This window comes from Thamnophis sirtalis, unplaced genomic scaffold (assembly GCF_051295495.1).
Source record: "Thamnophis sirtalis isolate CommonGarterSnake01/CBP01778 unplaced genomic scaffold, rThaSir2_p1.2 scaffold_2, whole genome shotgun sequence".
NCBI lineage: Eukaryota > Metazoa > Chordata > Lepidosauria > Squamata > Natricidae > Thamnophis > Thamnophis sirtalis.
The window spans coordinates 152,878,964-152,896,756 of record NW_028261382.1 but is presented as its reverse complement, the minus strand read 5'-3'; the positions used below and the strand labels follow the sequence as shown (position 1 = coordinate 152,896,756).

The 17,793-nt window shown below is 38.5% G+C and overlaps 1 pseudogene; it reads right to left on the bottom strand.

Moving 5' to 3' along the window:
- LOC148049235 (A-kinase anchor protein 7-like) overlaps window positions 1–17,793 on the bottom strand; it is a 32,732-nt pseudogene that overhangs the window by 3,102 nt on the left and 11,837 nt on the right.

Genomic DNA, 17,793 nt, shown 5'->3' with positions numbered 1-17,793 from the left:
ACATAATATATATCTATGTGCATATATACCTATATGATATAGTATATCATCATCATCATTTTGCCATTGTCTATCCACTGCAGGATGAAGGTCTCTTCTGCATGTTCCCAACTACGGTCCAGAGCTGTCTTTTGCCAATTGGGCCTGCAATACTTGCTGATGTTGTCTATCCATCTTGTTTTAGGTCTCTTTCATGGATGGTTTTTATCAAGTGGGATCCATTCTACGACTGCCTTGGTCCGCCTGCCACTAGTTCTTCTTGCTATGTAACCAACCCATTTCCATTTCAATTCTTTTACTCTCTCCATGATATTGTATGCTTTTGTTTCTTCTCTAATCCTTATGCAGGTCTTTCGGTCTTGTCTTGTGGTATCTTTAGCAGAGCATGTATCTTTCCATGACTTTTTGTGCCACTCTTAGTTTTTGTAGCCATGTTAGTATCCATGTTTCACTGGCATATGTTATAGTGATCAAAAACTTTTCTCTTCAGGCATGGGGGATGTTGTTCTTGAAAATTATGCTTAGCTTGCCAAATGCCTGCCAACCATATTTAACACACTGTTCAATTTCCTTTATTGTAATGCCTTCCATTGAAATCAGTTAGCCAAGTATATGTAGTGGTCTACTACACATAATTCTTCTCCAGATATGTTTTTTCTTTCTTTGATGAATTTATTAAACATAACCTGGCTCTTTTTCAAATAACTTTATTTCAAGAGCTGGAAGAGATGAACATTATGGATTAAAATGAACCAATAGTAAGAAAAAACTCCATCATTGAATCTGCTACATCTATAACACTGCCAGAAAACACTCTGTACAGTCAAAAACCTCTGATGAAACTATTGATTTAATGGCAAAACAATGGGCATTGAAGTATACTGGAAGTCTCACTAATAAATTGGAGTACATTGAACTTTGCAAGACCATAAGAAAATGTATCCAAGGAGAAATGTGTCAATTTAACATGAAGTTTGTGAAAAAGGCAATTGAAGAAAACAAAGGGATTAATAGAGCAAAAGGCAAGCTTATAAATACAAGAAGGTTTTTGCATTAAAACATGAAGATGGCTCTGTGTGTAGAACAAGACAGGAAATGTTAGAAATAATTGGAAAATTATATTCAGAGCTATAGAAAAATCAAGATCACTCAAAAGTAACGACACCCACAAAAGAGGAAACGCCAGATATCCTAATAGGGGTAGCGGGTATCAAGTGCCATAAAAATCAATGAAAAATGGCAAAGCTTCAGGAAATGACTGTGTTACAGTCGAAATGCTGAAAGTTGGTGGTCACAGTTTATACAAGAGACTAGCAAAACTATACTCGACATGCCTTAGAGAAGAAAAAATATGCATGTATATATATGAAACACTATAATGCAATTACAGATAGGGAAGGCAGGGGTAGAGGTGAGGTGAGATCTGTTTTTAATCGATCAAACATCTTCATTGTAATACTCCCAAGCTAACTGGCAGAGTCAGGTCTTCAGGCTCTTAACAAAAGGTCAGGAGAGTTGGAGCTGACTTCACATTTGGGGAGGGGGGGAATGGGACAAGATATTCTAGAGGGCAAGTGCAACAGCAGAGAACTTCCTTCCCTGAACCCCACCAGCTGGAATAAATGGGCTGATGGGACTCACAGCATGCTTCCCTTACCGGAATGGATAGGGCAGGCCAACCCAGTGGGATATCTCTAGCCTGGACCAATGCCATGAAGAGCTTTAAAAGTGATTACCAACACCTTGAATTGCACCTGAAAGCAGACCAGCAACCAATGCAGCTTGTGAAGCAGTGGTGTCTCATGGGCCATTCTTGGGGGCCCAAAAACTGCCTGCACCACTGCATTCTGCACCTGTTGTAGCTTCCTAATCAGAGGTGGTATTCAGCAGGTTCTGGCCAGTTCTGGAGAATTGGTAGCAGAAATTTTGAGTAGTTCAGAGAACCACATAAATACCACCTCTGACTGGCCCCACCCCCATCTATTCTTTGCCTTCCAAGTCCCAGCTGATTGGGAGGGAATGGGGATTTTGCAGTATTCTTCCTCTGCCATACCAAGCCATGCCCACCAAGCCATGCCATGCCCACCAAGCCATGCCATGCCACACCCACCAAGCCATGCCCAGAGAACCGGTAGTAAAAAATTTGAATCTCACCACTGTTCCTAATACCCTTTACTGGTAGCCCATTTACTTTATGTATTTTATTTTTCTTACTTATTTTTAGGTGATAGAGAAGTAGTGCATAGAATATACACATTTTATAGATAAGAGATTTTATACAGTAGGTTAAGTTAGACAGAACAGCTCATCAGCTTTTATATTTATGTCTATATTTTTATGCCATTTTTCATTTTTCTAATTTATTCACTTATCTATAAGTTGATGTAATATTTTGCTTTATTTTTCTCTCCCTCTTTTGCACTAATTGGCACATTTAATAAAATAAATAAAATAAGTAAATGTAATATAATAGTTCTTAGCAATAGCAATAGCAGTTAGACTTATATACTGCTTCATAGGGCTTTCAGCCCTCTCTAAGCAGTTTACAGAGTCAGCATATTGCCCCCACAGTCTGGGTCCTCATTTCACCCACCTCGGAAGGATGGAAGGCTGAGTCAACCTTGAGCCGGTGAGATTTGAACCGCTGAACTGCAGATAGCAGTCAGCTGAAGTGCCTGCAGTACTGCACTCTAACCACTGTGCCACCTTGGCTCTTCTTATTAGCTACAAGAATAAGAAGAAGCTTTATTATACTCAAGTTGGTTCATGTTCTTTTAGCCAATAAGTACTGTCTTTACATTTAATGTTGCCAACTTTTTCTACTTAGCTTTTAGGAAGTAGCAGATAATGACTTCTGAAGAACAAAAACATTAAAATCATCACTAATGTTCTCATTTCAATTAGTATATAGTTTAGTATTTTGATACAGTATATACATTTATAGATACTCTGATGTTTAGTTTGACTATTGTTCTAAGCATACTAGCATCAGGTCATAATAAAATTTGAATTGATTTTAATTTGCACCATTTATTAGGAAAATATGTTATTTATAGAGGAAAAGAACAAAATGGTGTATATGAAATCCATAAGAAGACTCCAGTTGTTTTACTACACTGTAGCATTGTGTTTGCGCATTAGCCGGTGGGATGGCTCTAAGAAGCCGGACATAAGGAAACAATCCTCCTGTTCTTGACTCCTGGCCAAAATGATTGCAGCCATTAAAATTTTTGCCTTCCATGGATCTGCAGCAGGGGTTAGTTCCAGATTCTTTTACTGCTGGTTCGCTCAGGGATGCGCTTTGGGCGCACGTGCACTTAATGTGTGCAGCGCGTACATGTGCAGTAGTGACAAAATTTCTTCTGCGCATGTGCAGAAGCAAAAAAACAAGATGGCGATGCCTATGGCCTCACCAATAGAACCAGTTCGGGGGCATGGGAGGCCAAGTTACTACCTACTCGACCGAACCGGTCCAAACTGATAGGAACCCACCTCTGATCTGCATCAATAACCTATGTACATGTGTTTGTTTCACACACAGACAGTGGTGGGATTCAAGTAATTTAACAACTGGTTCTCTGCCCGAATTATTTCTTCCAACAACCAGTTTGCCAAACTGCTCAGAAAGTTAACAACCGGTTCTCCCAAAGTGGGGCGAACTGGCTGAATCCCACTACTGCACACAGAGAACAATTTTGTAGCTCATTTTCCTTTTCAACAGTTCACACTGAGTTGCTAATCTCCTTTTAGGCATCTTTGCAATTGATTTAGTGAGAATCCACAAGGTAATAAGCGTCTTCATATTTTTCTATTTCAATATTAGAAATAATTTAGCCCGTACGAGACACAACAGCTACAGTATACTTTCCAGAACATCCATCTCCTACACATCCATTAAAAAGTGCAAAAGCCACTAATTATTGATTGGTTATCAGTACAAATCAAGTGGTGTCTAATATTGTGCACAAAGCATCCATTAATATACTGTGCCAACGCAATATTAAAATCTCATATAATATGTAGAGTTTTCGACTGACAAGACAGAATCCATCACACTGCAGAATTTTATGAGTATTTTGTGATGCAAAAAAGGCTGCTTCAGCTAATCTTTCAAGTATCTATTGATCAATTGTCTTGCAGTTAACTTCCTTAAGGAAGTTAACTAGGCAGGTTATTACACTATGAGGATCATTTTATATAATTACGCTATTTATAAAATATTCTTTTATATAATTATAGGAAATCTGAATGAATAGTTGGCACCTCAGTTTGACTTCTACATATGATTTGATTATGTAATACAAACTATTCTATCAGTATATTTTGCATTAATAAAAATAGAAACTTATAAAGAACACAAGTGTTTTGTCACATTGTCGATAAGTTGGTTTGTGCTCATAATTAGTTATTGGAACTCAACCAACTTCCAAGGGTACCTTTAGTCATCAATCTTAAAATATATATAGTCAACTCACACAACTATCCTTCTTTAACTTTTAATTATATGGCGTATTATGGTAAATAATGCAAAAATAATTAATTATAAAATAACATAAAACTATTGAAGGTGGCAATTGAATCCTTGATTGTTCTTTGCTCTAAGTGATATCTGATTCTTAGACTTTTTTATTTACCTGCTGCTATTCTACTCTGTATTTTATAAACATGTTTCCAATACTAAATACTAAATCCATACATATTTAAGTTTAAAATTGTAATACAGAAGCAATATTCTATATAGTGATTCTAGTTTTTAAAGGCGTGAAAAAAAATTACAACCAGTAGATGGCATCAGAACACCTCTTATAATTATAGCTGTTGAATCTGTTACATATCTCTTTTTTTCTCCCCTAAACAGGTTCAATTTTTTATTTTATTTTTTGCAAAGCAGGAATGTTTCTTATTTATCTTAATAGTCTTAATATCTGAAATTGCATTTCACGCAATTGGCTTGCAACTGGTTTACTTCATCATGTGCTCATGTGATATTCAATATTTTTTGCCATTTTCCAGCAGAAAATGCCAAAAACATCCCTCTTGGATATATTGTATTCCCTTAACAATGTACAGTAGCTTTCCTAACAGTGACAATGGCTTAATGACTGCAATAACTCACTTTATGACTTATGAGTTCAACAATCTATGATCGAAATTCCGTGTTCCATTGTGGTCATAAGTTAAGAACTATCTTTGGGTCTTGCTGGCAGCATCTTCATGGCACTGCGTAAAGGATTTACTCACAGTTCCTTTAAATTACGAACAGCTAATTCCCACAGGTATCTTCTGGAAATGAGACCCATTGTGATCTATAATTATTAAAGAGTATTTCTATATTTAAAGTTATTGCTTTGATAACTATATCTATCTCTCCATATTAACAAAAACATTAAAAAGTATAGAATAATTTTTTTCCCTAAATTTATACAAGCTACAGTAAGAATTCTTAAATTCAAATTATTTAATGATCCAACATATCCAAAAATATAGGTCAATAAGTGACCACCAATGACTAGGAATTTTGACACTTGAATCTCAAACATGCAGGTGAGTAGATTTATGTACAAAATAGATTAAATAAGTTGTTTCCCCTAATGTATACCTATTTTATATATAAGGAATCTGTAACTCATAAAATGCACAAGCAGAATAGACAACCTGAAGAACACACAGAGTCTTGGGAAAGTGAGGTATTTTATTCAAGTTAATAAGATCAAAGGTGCTCTTTCAAGAGGCAAGTGGACTTTCTGGTTTTTCTCTGAAGATGTTTAGCTTCTCCAAGAAGCTTCTCTGAGTTGTGAAACGTCTTTTTTTTTTAAAAAAACCACTTGCCTCTTGAAAAAGCACTTTTGGGACAACCAAGACCTGGATGACTGAAAATCTCCATAAATATAAATAGGTAAAGGTAAAGGTTCCCTTTGCATATATGTATTTGTCATTCCCGACTATAGGAGGCGGTGCTCATCTCCGTTTCAAAGCCGAAGAGCCAATGCTGTCCGAAGACGTCTCCGTGGTCATGCGGCTGGCATGACTAAATGCCAAAGGTGCACGGAATGCTGTTACCTTCCCACCAAAGGTGGTCCTTATTTTTCTACTTGCATTTTTACATGCTTTCGAACTGCTAGGTTGGCAGAAGCCAACTAGTAATGGGAGCTCACTCCGTTACATGGCGCTAGGGATTCAAACCACTTAACTGCCAAAAATGTCAAGTACATTGATCATTTCTAATGCAGTTGCAAGAATTATTTCAATATCTCAGTTCTCTGCCTATCCTTCTTTTATGAGCCACTGACTTCCATGGTAAAATGAAGGGATAGACCTGCAGTAAAAGAAAAAAAGCTAGGCAACGCATAAATGAATGTCTGTCTCAGACTCTCTCTATACCTATAGAGGTGGAGACCTTTAAATGGGAAGGGGACCAGTGATACATGAATGGGCATTTCAAGACATTTCACTTGAGGAGATTTGAAAAATCATATACAAAAATGAAATGTTTTATTCATTTCAAACTGGTAAAATGACTACTAGAAATAGTTTAAATGGGTTTCGGGACATAGCTAGAGCAGCAGATAAAAATGCTAATTTAGGAATATGGATGTGGGGTGAGGTCTATGAGGACTTTTGCTATATGCATTGATTTCTAGCATTCTGGGAGCAAAACCTACAGAAATACGTAAGGAAATGGGAATTATTTCATGAAAATGCTTGTTATACCTTACTGTTGCCTTGGATTGATCCTAGGTTTTTTTTCCTGTATCCACATCTATTATTTATATTCAGGGATAGGTTAAACTAATTTTAGGACCTCTAAAAAAATGATGTCCCAATTCTGTAGGAAATTATTTTATGTATAGCCAAATTCTTGCTGATTCATTCTCTATAATAAAGAAACAGCCATTATCTTTCCATTAAGCTTGCCACAGCAAACATTTCAGCTCACTACACGAGACACGGAATAATCAGTTATTTTTGTAAACCACTGATATTTTCTAGACTTGGTAGTACTAACATGCCAAAAAGACGACACTGATATCTGAAGAAATACCTAATACAACAAACAACCAGGACTTTGAGGTCAAAAAACCAGACTTCTTCCATGAAAGCAGTCCATTAACCTTCCAATGGTTTATCATCATTTTTTTTCCTATGGTGTATTACATTGACCTCATAAAAATACACATGCAAAAAACCCAGCCAGATATTGTTCTTAGCAGGAAGACTGTAATCTAATCAGAACAATATTTTATTTTAATTGTAAAGTGATAAAACTTGGATCCTTTATCCGTTTAGCAGTTAACGATTTACACCAACATATCACATTTATGTTGCAAAGTCCTAAAGGCCCTGAACAGCACCTGATATAAATCATGCAATCAACTAAATGAGATTTGAAGCCCTTCTGTTCAAAGAGTAAAAATTGCTCTGTGTTGCATTTTGATTTTCATTTATTTTATTTAATTTCTCAAATATATATGAGATAACAAGTATATGTATAAGCATGGACATGAACCAGTGACGTGCGGTGAGGTTTATGGCTGGTGAGGCAGTCTTCTCCCCCGACATCCCACTGTCTAAAGCGCTTTCTTTCTTTTGCCCAGAGGCTGCAGCCCACCTGAGCTGCCCGCCTCTGGGCAAAAGAAAGAAAGCGGCTTTTGCCTGCCCCGCCACTATGTCCGACATAGGCACATTGGTGTGCTTATGCCTGCCCCTTACAGACCTCTTAGGAAAGGGTAGACAGTTTAAGGTTGAAGCTGTGGGGGTTAGAAGATGTTACAACAGAGTTAGGTAAAGCATTCCAGGCATTGAATACTCTGTTGCTGAAGTCATATTTTCTGCAATCAAGTTTGGAGCGGTTTACCTTGAGTTTGTATCTATTGTTTGCCCATGTATTATTGCAGTTCAAGCTGAAGTAGTCATTGACAGGTAGGACATTGTAGAAGACAATTTTGTGGACTATGCTTAGGTCAGTACATAACATTTGACATAACATAATATTACATAATATTTAATATATTATTACATAAAATACATAATATTTGACATAACTGCAAAAGGAACACCAGCATAGTGGTACTGAATTCAAAGTCGTTTGCCCCCAAATAATTCAATGATACAATGAAAGACTGCAGCTTCAAGGCATGGCTTTCCAGCAGTCTATAGAAAATTAAAATAATGCTTCCCCTATGCTAGCAATGACGAACCTTTTTTGGCTTACGTGCCATAAGCAGGGGGAGCACAGGGGGGTTGTGTGTGGGCTTGCTGCACCTATAATGCAATGTGTGACACCCCCCTCAGAGCACATGCATGCATGACACCCATTTTTGCATGCTTTTTTCGCTCTCCCCAGGCTTCAGGGGCTTTATAGGAGACTGGGGAGGGCGAAAACAGCCTCCCCAGCCCCCCCCCCCCCCGGAGGCTTCAGGAGCTTCCCTGAAGCCTCCCGAGTGCAAAAAAACCAGACCCTATGGACAAACTGGAAGTTCAGAAATGGACTTCCTGTTTGCTCGTAGGACTGGTTTAAGCCCTCCTGAGCCTTCAGGAACCTTCAGGAAAGCTCCGGAGGATGAAAAATGGCCCTACGAGCAAACCGGTTTGTACGTTGGAAGCTCCTGAAGCCTCTTGGGAGGGAGGCTGTTTTCGCCCTCCCCAGGCTCCTATAAAGCCTCTGGAGCCTGGGGAGGGCAAAAAATGTTTTTAGAAAAGGCTGAACTCAGGTGGCCAGCGTGTGCATGCACGCTGGCCAGCTGGCAGGGCAACGCCTCACATGCCCTGACAAATGGCTCCGCATGCCACCTGTAGCACGTGTGCCATAGGTTTGCCATCCCGGCCCTATGGGATTCTATTCTTTCAGAAGTCTTCTGGAAATAACGTTGCTTCAGAACACAGGTGCACGGACGTTTTGAGTGCTTCTTCTCTCTGATGGCGGGGGTGGATGGGTTGTAATGAAGTATTGATCCTGCCTGGCTCAAGGTTGACTCAGCCTTCCATCCTTCCAAGCTGGGTAAAATGAGGGCCCAGATTGTTGGAGGCAGTAGGCTGTCTCTCTAAACCACTTAGATAAGGCTGTAAAGCACTGTGAAGTGGTATATAAGTCTAAGAGCTATTGCTATTCCAACTGAAAGCGGCAGCCAAACAGCAATAATTGGACTTTGTCTGATCATGATGGTGCCAGATTTGTTTGTTTTTTTAAATTGTGGTATGGGGGTAAAGCACATAAAATGCAGTTTTTGAGAACTGGGATGGAAAGGAACAGCATTATAATAGCAAGGAAATGGCCTACTTAATGTCATCGTCTTTAAAAAAAAACATAGCTTCATCACCCGCTGTGATGTTCCAGGCAGTCAACAAGAGTACTTTCATTTCAGCATGTCTCCATTGCCATCCTTCTAGTCAAGGCCATTTTTAGAAGCATGGTTATTTATTTAGAAGCTGAATGCAGTGATGCTGCTCTGCTCATAGAAATATTTTTTAAATATCTTCTCTAGTGTAAGAGGAACTGGCATCACAACTTATTCCAGAAAATGGACACCTTCCAGAACAATATTCAAAGTAACACAGGAAAGGGCAGCAGAAAACCCAAATAATCACAACTCCTTCCACTCTGTCAGTTGAAATAACCATTAGATTAAAAGAAAATATTCCTACAGCCTGATGGGACTGAATCCAATAAAAACATTTTTTTTCCTAATTTGATCTAATCTCTCTCACACTCTGGTTAAATTTAAGAGTTACATTTTCATGTCACTTTCACATGTACTGTCTTGTTTTCATTCAGAACATTACGTTATGGTATATAGCTGTGATGGCGAACCTATAGCACACATGCCGGAAGTGGTACACAGAGCCATCTCTCCGGGCATGCCAGCCATCGGCCGTTGCTCTCCCGGGTTCCGGCATGCAAATGTGCATTAACCAGCTGGTGTTCATGTGCGGGGGAGTGCCAAAAGCCAGAAGAGCATCTCTCTGTTGTACATATGCGTGTCGGGAAGCTGAGCTTCCAGTTTACTGCATGTGCATGTGTGCTGGCCAGCTGGTCTTTGCACGCACATGTGCACCAGAAACCGGAAGACCAGGTGACCGGTGTGTGGGAAACAGTTCTTTTGGTTTCCAGTGCTCTTGCAAGTGCGCTGGGGAGCTGCTCTTCTGGTTTCTAGCACTCTCATGCGCATGTGCATGCATTCCAGGGGTGACAGGTTCTGGAGAACCAGTAGTGGAAATTTTGAGAGTGGGGAGGTAATAGGGATTTTGCTGTATCCGTCCCCTGCCACGCCCACAAAGCCATGCCCACAGAAATGGTAGTAAAAATGTTTGAATCCCACTTCAGTTTCGGCACTCAGTGCCAAATAGGTTCGCCAACACTGGTATATAAAAAGAGATATATTGCAATAAGGATGTAGTCAGTTACAGTTCTGTGTTTAATTTACAGAAAAAAACACAAGGCTTAACTAGCTCCCAGTTTAGAACATCATCTGTTTAGTACTTTTAAATGGAAAAATTATTGAATGGGATAGAAGAGAGAGGGAGGGGACTCAATATAATCTGCGACAAGGTGCATTTTTTAAGGTCAACATGATTACTTCTTTTATCAAAATTAAGACCATGAATCATCCCTTCATTTTATTAGGTTGCATCAGACTTTTCCCAGGCAAACTGAGAATCTTAGCTTACCGAACTCCAGCCACTTATTCTGGAACCAAACTGGTTCTTTGGCAAGACTCATGACTCTGCAAGATTAGATCCTTTAGTGCAGAAAAAATGGAGCAGGGAGGATGGGAGGGAGGGAGGGAGGGAGGGAAGGAGAGAGAGAGAGAGAGAGAGAGAGAGAGAGAGAGAGAGAGAGAGAGAGAGAGAGATATCTGCCTATATCAGTACATCAAATTAGAAGCCTAATATAAATAATATATGCTTATACTCCAGGATTCAAATTTTAGGTTTTCTTTTTTGACTAATGGGAAAGTTGTCTATTCTCTTCATGTTCAGGAGACAGGGCTGAAAATTAGTGGTTCCTAACTCATCAATTTTAATCCTTCCACTGTTTTAGAAATAACAATGAAGTGAATAAAATTAGCAGTTTCTTTTCAATGTGGCAATTCATAATTAGTTGGAAATATTTTCATGATGAAAAAAAGCTAATCATAATAAAGCACAAACATGCAGCTTTAAATCTACTTATTTACCTTCCGTCTCAGTGCAGAAGCTTTGGAGAGCTTTAGAAATGTCAGGTGTGGTTTAAATTCTCTGCTGCTTGAGACATCAATATTCATTTCCATAAAAGAGTTCAGTACAATTCCTGCAGAAAGGGAGTGAAAATGAAGCCATTTGTTGACAGCACATACAGATGCTAAATGAATTGGAAGTCGCATCAACTAAAATGGGGACTTATTTCAAGCATCACATATGGAAATTTTTGAAAGTACTGTTTGGAGAATTAAAAATAAAAGTAAAGATTCCATGTCAGTGAACTTGTGATTGTTGTGGCTTTCTTGATCAGAGTATGGGAAAAGTTGCCATTGTTTTTATTTCTTTCACTAATCAGTGTAACCTGAGATTTTGTGGTGGTCTAATCTTTCTTAGCTTTTTCCAAAATAAACCAAAGTTATCTTGAATGTGTTTGCTTAGTCTAGCTAAAGGAGTACAAAGTTGTTTGAACATTAAGGGATTTAGAGGCTACAAAGAGGAGTCCGTAACTCCTTGTAATACAAGAGTTTAAGGCAGCCTAAGGCTTACAGAGATAATGAATCCATCAAAGATCGATAATTGGATCCTCTCTTGTTCATAAAAGATTGATTTAAGCCATAGGAAATGGGAGGAAAAGACTAAGGTCATGAAAAATCAAACATTCCATCCATTAGTTTTCATAAAAATAATAATTTCCAAGTCTTTATTTTTCAAGGATCAAAATATACAGTAAGCAATAGGACTGACTTGGCTATCAAGTAGTTACTTCAAGCTGCAGACTGTAAGAATCATAAAAGATCAGCAAATGCTAGTTATATAAATCTGTTGTTACTCTATCTTTACTGCCAAGGATGGAAAGAGGCAGTTCTAAAATAACTTGGCAAGCTTCGGATACTATTACTTTTGTCTTGCTCAATACTTTTAGGGCAAAGGTCTTCAAATGTGTCAAGCCTTAGATTTTACAGTCCAAGCAGTTCAATCTGTACAAATGTCCTGAGTTTTGTCTGTTCAGGTCTTTAGGATGAGCTTTAATCTTCATTGTCTGATGATGCAGACAAGGTGTTTTGCCCACTTTGGCTAACATAAGTTTGCTTGCCTCTTGCTCTTCATGGCTTATTATATTTACTAGAAAGATATCCAGGAGGGTTTGAATCCCTCCATTCAAAGAGTGGTACTATTATAATATGTATATTATAAGGTAAAGGTAAAGGTAAAGGTTTCCCTTGCACATATGTGCTAGTTGTTCCCAACACTAGTGGGCAGTGCTCATCTCTGTTTCAAAGCCGAAGACTCAGTGCTGTCCGAAGACGTCTCTGTGGTCATGTGGCCGGCATGACTAAATGCCAAAGGTGCACAGAATGCTGTTACCTTCCCACCAAAGGTGGTCCTTATTTTTCTACTTGCCTTTTTACATGCTTTTGAACTGCTAGGTTTGCAGAAGCTGGGACAAGTAACGGGAGCTCACTCCGTTATGCAGCACTAGGGATTCGAACCACTGAACTGCCAACCTTTCTGGTTGACAAGCTTAGCATCTTAGCCACTGAGCCACCAAATTCCCTTTATAATATATTATAGTAGATTATTATATGGCCATTTATGGAATAAAAGAAACTTAATTGGACCTTGAAGATCTAAATTATTACAGATTAATAGCCATTATCTTTTTTCAGGATAAGATGCTCAAGTGGTGGTGACCTTAGAAATCCAGATTTCTAAGTCCATTGCAGTCACAAGTTCAATCTAATTTTGCCATTGAAACTGCTTTGGTGATTATTGCCTTTACTGAGAGACAGATGGGTGTGTGATCTTAATGGTTTCCCCATACTTTTCAATAACCTTCAATACCATTGACCTTTATATTCTTCTGGAGAAGTTATCTAAATGAAGTGTGAGTAGAACAGTTCCACTCATACCTGGCTGGCAATATACAAAATATGGTGCTTAGAGTTTTCTGCTTGACCCCACTATGGTTACACTTTGGGTTTAAAAAACGGTTCTATGTTATCTCTCATGCTATTCAATATTTATATTTAACTACTGGATAAGAACATTCAAAAATTTAAAATAAAATGTCATCAACATGCTGGTGATACTTAAATTTATCTCTGCTTTTCATCAGATTTAGATGAGGCAAAGGAAGTGCTGAATTGCCTGGCTACAGTAATGGATTGAATAAGAGCCAGCAAACTGAAGGTCAGACCAGACAGACAGAAATGCTGCTGCTGCTGATGCTATTTATCTGACTAGGTTAATAGAAATCAACCTGCTCTGGACTTCTATCCCCAAAGAATCAAGTTCATTGCTTGGGAGTACTGGATTCAACTCTGTCACTAGAGACACACCTGGTCTTGGTGATGCAAAGCACTTTTCACTAGCTATGGCTGATTCATTCTGTTGAGAACTTGGTTAGAGACAACCTTAGTACAATAATCCATGCCCTTGTAACTTCTCATTTAAACTACTGCAGTGTGTGTTACATGTTGGACTCCTTTAAAGATGGTCCAGATGTTTCTGTTAATAGAGGATGACCTTGACAGAGAGATGGAAGACTGATTAGAAAGCAATTAACACAGAAATAATGCTTAAACCCAGATTGTGGGAGGTGATAAGAAGACATCCCTTGAATAGTCATGAAGATACAAGAGATCCAGACTTTCAAGATTATGTGATTTTATCCAGTACTAATAAAGTAATTTTAGGCACACATAGGATCTCTTTCTTCTGCTTTTCCTTGACTACTAAGACTTCAGAGCACTAAACAAAATCATCAGTGGTGGGTTTCAATTTATTTTCCTACGGGTTTGCTCATGCGCACGCTTGCACGCTCGCGTGATGCTTCATCACATGTGGGTGGGCAGAGCCTTCCTCTGCTGCCACTACCAGTTTGCCCGAACCAGCAGAAACCCACCTCTGAGAATCATTATGAAGGCATCACACCATTATTATGTGATGTTTATGGGTTTTTTATTTCCTTTGTATAAGGATTGTTTTATTGTAATTACCTCTATGTTGGGAAATATGGAATTATGCAAGCTTTAAACAAGTGGGAAAAATATTTATTATCTTTTGTACTGGAAGGCAAATTTCATTCACCATTTATCTCAGTCACCTGATATTCCAGCCATGCATATCTGCAACTGATTCAGACCAAAATATCTGTATGCTTCTGGATATATCTCATTTTCATATTTATAAAGACTATTACAGATACGGCATTGTTGCTCATAACTCAAATAGACTTAACTGGGATACTAATGTTTTGCGTTTGAAAAAGAGGCTCCAGGGATAAAGGAAAGGATGAGAGAATGAATGCCAAAGGAAGCATAAATAAAGTTATATATAGCAATTGTTCAGGAGAAAATGACCATTATATAAAAATTCAAGGTATTAATAATTTTAGCTGGCTTTTCAACAACTACTTCGTCTTATGCAAATAGTGAATATTTGAATACTAACTTGCAATTTTGCTTAACGTGTGCTGTTCATCTGCTGACATTTTAACATAAATCACTTTGTTGTTGAACTGGCCGATCCCACGAAATGTCATGCAGAAGAGTTGCCTCTGCAATAGAGCTTGCACTTCAGCCTTGCTGTGCTCTAGAGCAGAAAAAGCCCTTCAAATGAATGAGACACACTCAGCAGCAGGAAAAACACTCGTAAAAAGCAGTAACAGAATTAACGTTAAGATTGGAGCAGATTTTAGAAGGTCAACCTAAGAAAATGAAAGACGACATTTATAATTTAGCGCAGTTGCCCTAAGCTCAGAAAACTAAGGAAAAGGAATACATCCTCAAGCATTGTAACTTAACTGCGTCATTTTTTGTGCTCCTTTAGCTTTTTTCTAAGCATATATTTATTTTGGACAGGAATGGGAAGTGAACCTAAGTTCAGTTTCTCTCCGATAAGCATGCTTAGGTTAAGCAGAGATAATTTGATGCTTGAGCTGAAGGCTCAAATCTCTGTCTCTGTCTCTGTCTCTGTCTCTCTGTCTCTCTCTCTGTCTCTCTCTGTCTCTCTGTCTCTCTCTCTCTCTCTCTCTCTCTCTCTCAGCATCTGCTGCCTTAGATTGTTGCCCTCGTGGCTTGGAACAGAGCCAGCTCCAGCTTCAAATCACACAGTGTGACATAATACTACATCTATCATGTCAGAGGCAGGAAAAGACGGTATTTACCTAAAGCTTTCCTGAAAGCTTTACCTTTAGAAAAAGGTCACCTTGAATTTCCTGGGAATAGGGTAATTGATACGGATGAGTTTTTCTCTGCCTAATTATCATTTTGTAGGGAGGGTAATCCTTATAAATCAGTCCTCTCCCTTCTTTCAGGCAAATACCGAATAATGTTTGCTACATTAAATCTTGTTCTCATAGTGAGAGATCAGGTATTTTTTCAGGATAATCCCTACCCCCAGGGGATTATAATCTTGATGGGCTACTAACCCTGACAAAGATGTTAACAGTAATAGAATTCCAGGTGACAGTAACTTTTTTGGGTTAAAAGGAAAGCAGCTACTGATGGGCTCTGCAATCACATAGCAAGCTTATTCATCAACTGTCAGCCCCTGAAGATAGTCCAGACAGAAAACTAAATCCATGAGTACAGACCAAGGGTGGATTGCTGCCAGTTTTACTCCCAGTTCGCAATCCACCCGCACACCATCCGCATGCTGTGTATGCATGCACTGTTCAATATAAATTGTTCTTTGCTCATGCACAGAACAATTTACAGTGAATTGCACATTCGCAATCACTAAAAATAAAAATGGTGGTGGCCCAGCGGCAGCGAAGGAACCGGTTTGGGGGTGTGGCAGGCCTGGGTTGCTGCTGGTTCTGCGACCCAGGCCTCAATTCCACTACTTGTCGACCAAACTGGGCCAAACCAGGAGCAACCCACTTTTGGTACTGACAATACCTGTGTTGTAAAGTTACACACACATAACTTGCAATTCAGAAAGTATTTCTGCTCTCCTTGTGTTTATTTTTTTAGGAAGTAAGTCCCTTCTGATCTGCTTTTTCTACTCCCCTTCCTTCTGTGGGCTGATATATTGCTTTGACTTTGCCCTAATTGCCTCTTTTTCCTATCTCCAAGATTATTCTCCCAGCCCATTACATCCAGGGAAGGAACTTCGAACTTGAATCTGGAGAAAGCGATGACAGACAGCTTTGAACTTGAACCTGGAAAAGGCAATGACAAACAGCTTCCTCACAGAGGGTGGTGGCACAGAGCTTAGAATGCAGTATTGCAGGCGAATTCTGCTAAATGATGATTGCCAGTAGTTTGGCAGTTCAATTCTCACCAGGCTCAAGATTGACTCAGCCTTCCGTCCTTCTGAGGTCGGTAAATGAGGACCCAGATTGTTGAGAGCAATATGCTGTAAAGCACTGTGAAGCGGTATATAAGTCTAAGTGCTATTGTATTATATTAACATGGCTGAAACATTTAGACAATTCTGGTTGCCAGAGATAAGCCTTCCTCTCTCTTACCCTTGTTAGAATATACTCTTTTCATTGATGGAAATGTAAAGTGACAAATATGGGGTAACATTAAAAATACAAACAGAAAATTTAATGAACTAACAGTTGACAAAGAAAGAGTAGCAATTTACAGTTGGTAGTGAATGGTAGGCAGCTTTATTTCTATGGCATCCCTGGTGTTCTCTAAGCTTGGTTGTTTTCTTGAAAATACTTCATTACTAAAATAAATAACATTATCAGTACTGATGTTTTTACCTAGTTTGGTAATGAAATGTCTACAAGAAAATTATCAAGCTCAAGAGCACCAAGGATCCTTCTGTTCAACCCCAAACTACAAAAGTTTTCTTCCATTGGCAACTGCATTTTACTGGTTTCAAGAATAAAGGACAGCGTAAAGAGGGAGTAAAAAGGAAATTAATTAATCCTGGGAGATGGATGGATGGAATCAAAATTACTGGATTCACTTTTTGAAAACTTTTCTAAAACTTCAGAGAATCACTGGAGAAAATACTATCCAAATATTCTCCAAGATTAAGTCTGACCTGGTCTAAAAAGCCAATATTACTTTTTAATTGGTCTGTTACTTGACAATGAGATGGGAGGCATATAAATTTAATAAATATATAAATGTTGTATTACATTGCTTTGTTCATTATCCCAAAACAAATCCATTATCCAGTTAAATTCCATTGATTATTGTCTGATACGCTGCATGATATGCTATTATATTTTGCTTTTAGCTGTTCATACAGAGGAAGAAAAGAGCAGCTGAACTTCACCCGGTTTTTTTAAGCACAATCCTTGGAAGGATTCTTAGAATACAAAAAAAGAGCATGCATCTCTGGCATTCTATTGTGCCCTGAATCACTACTTCCTCACATATGGTAGGACAGCAAATTCATTTTTGCAATATACAAATTTACAAAACAGGTACTGTTTGCTTCCAATTTATTTTAGTCATTCCCACTGATTTTGTGTGGCAAAAGAATAATAATTAGCCTATTGTAGACTGATTTGCTTCACTCTCTCTGAATTAAAAAAAGTAATTTTAAGCAAGAATAAGCTCATCTTAGTGCAGAATGAATCCTCTTTCTCAAACAGCAGATTAGAAAAGTGGTGAATCAGAGTCACTCCCTGCTCTTCTAATG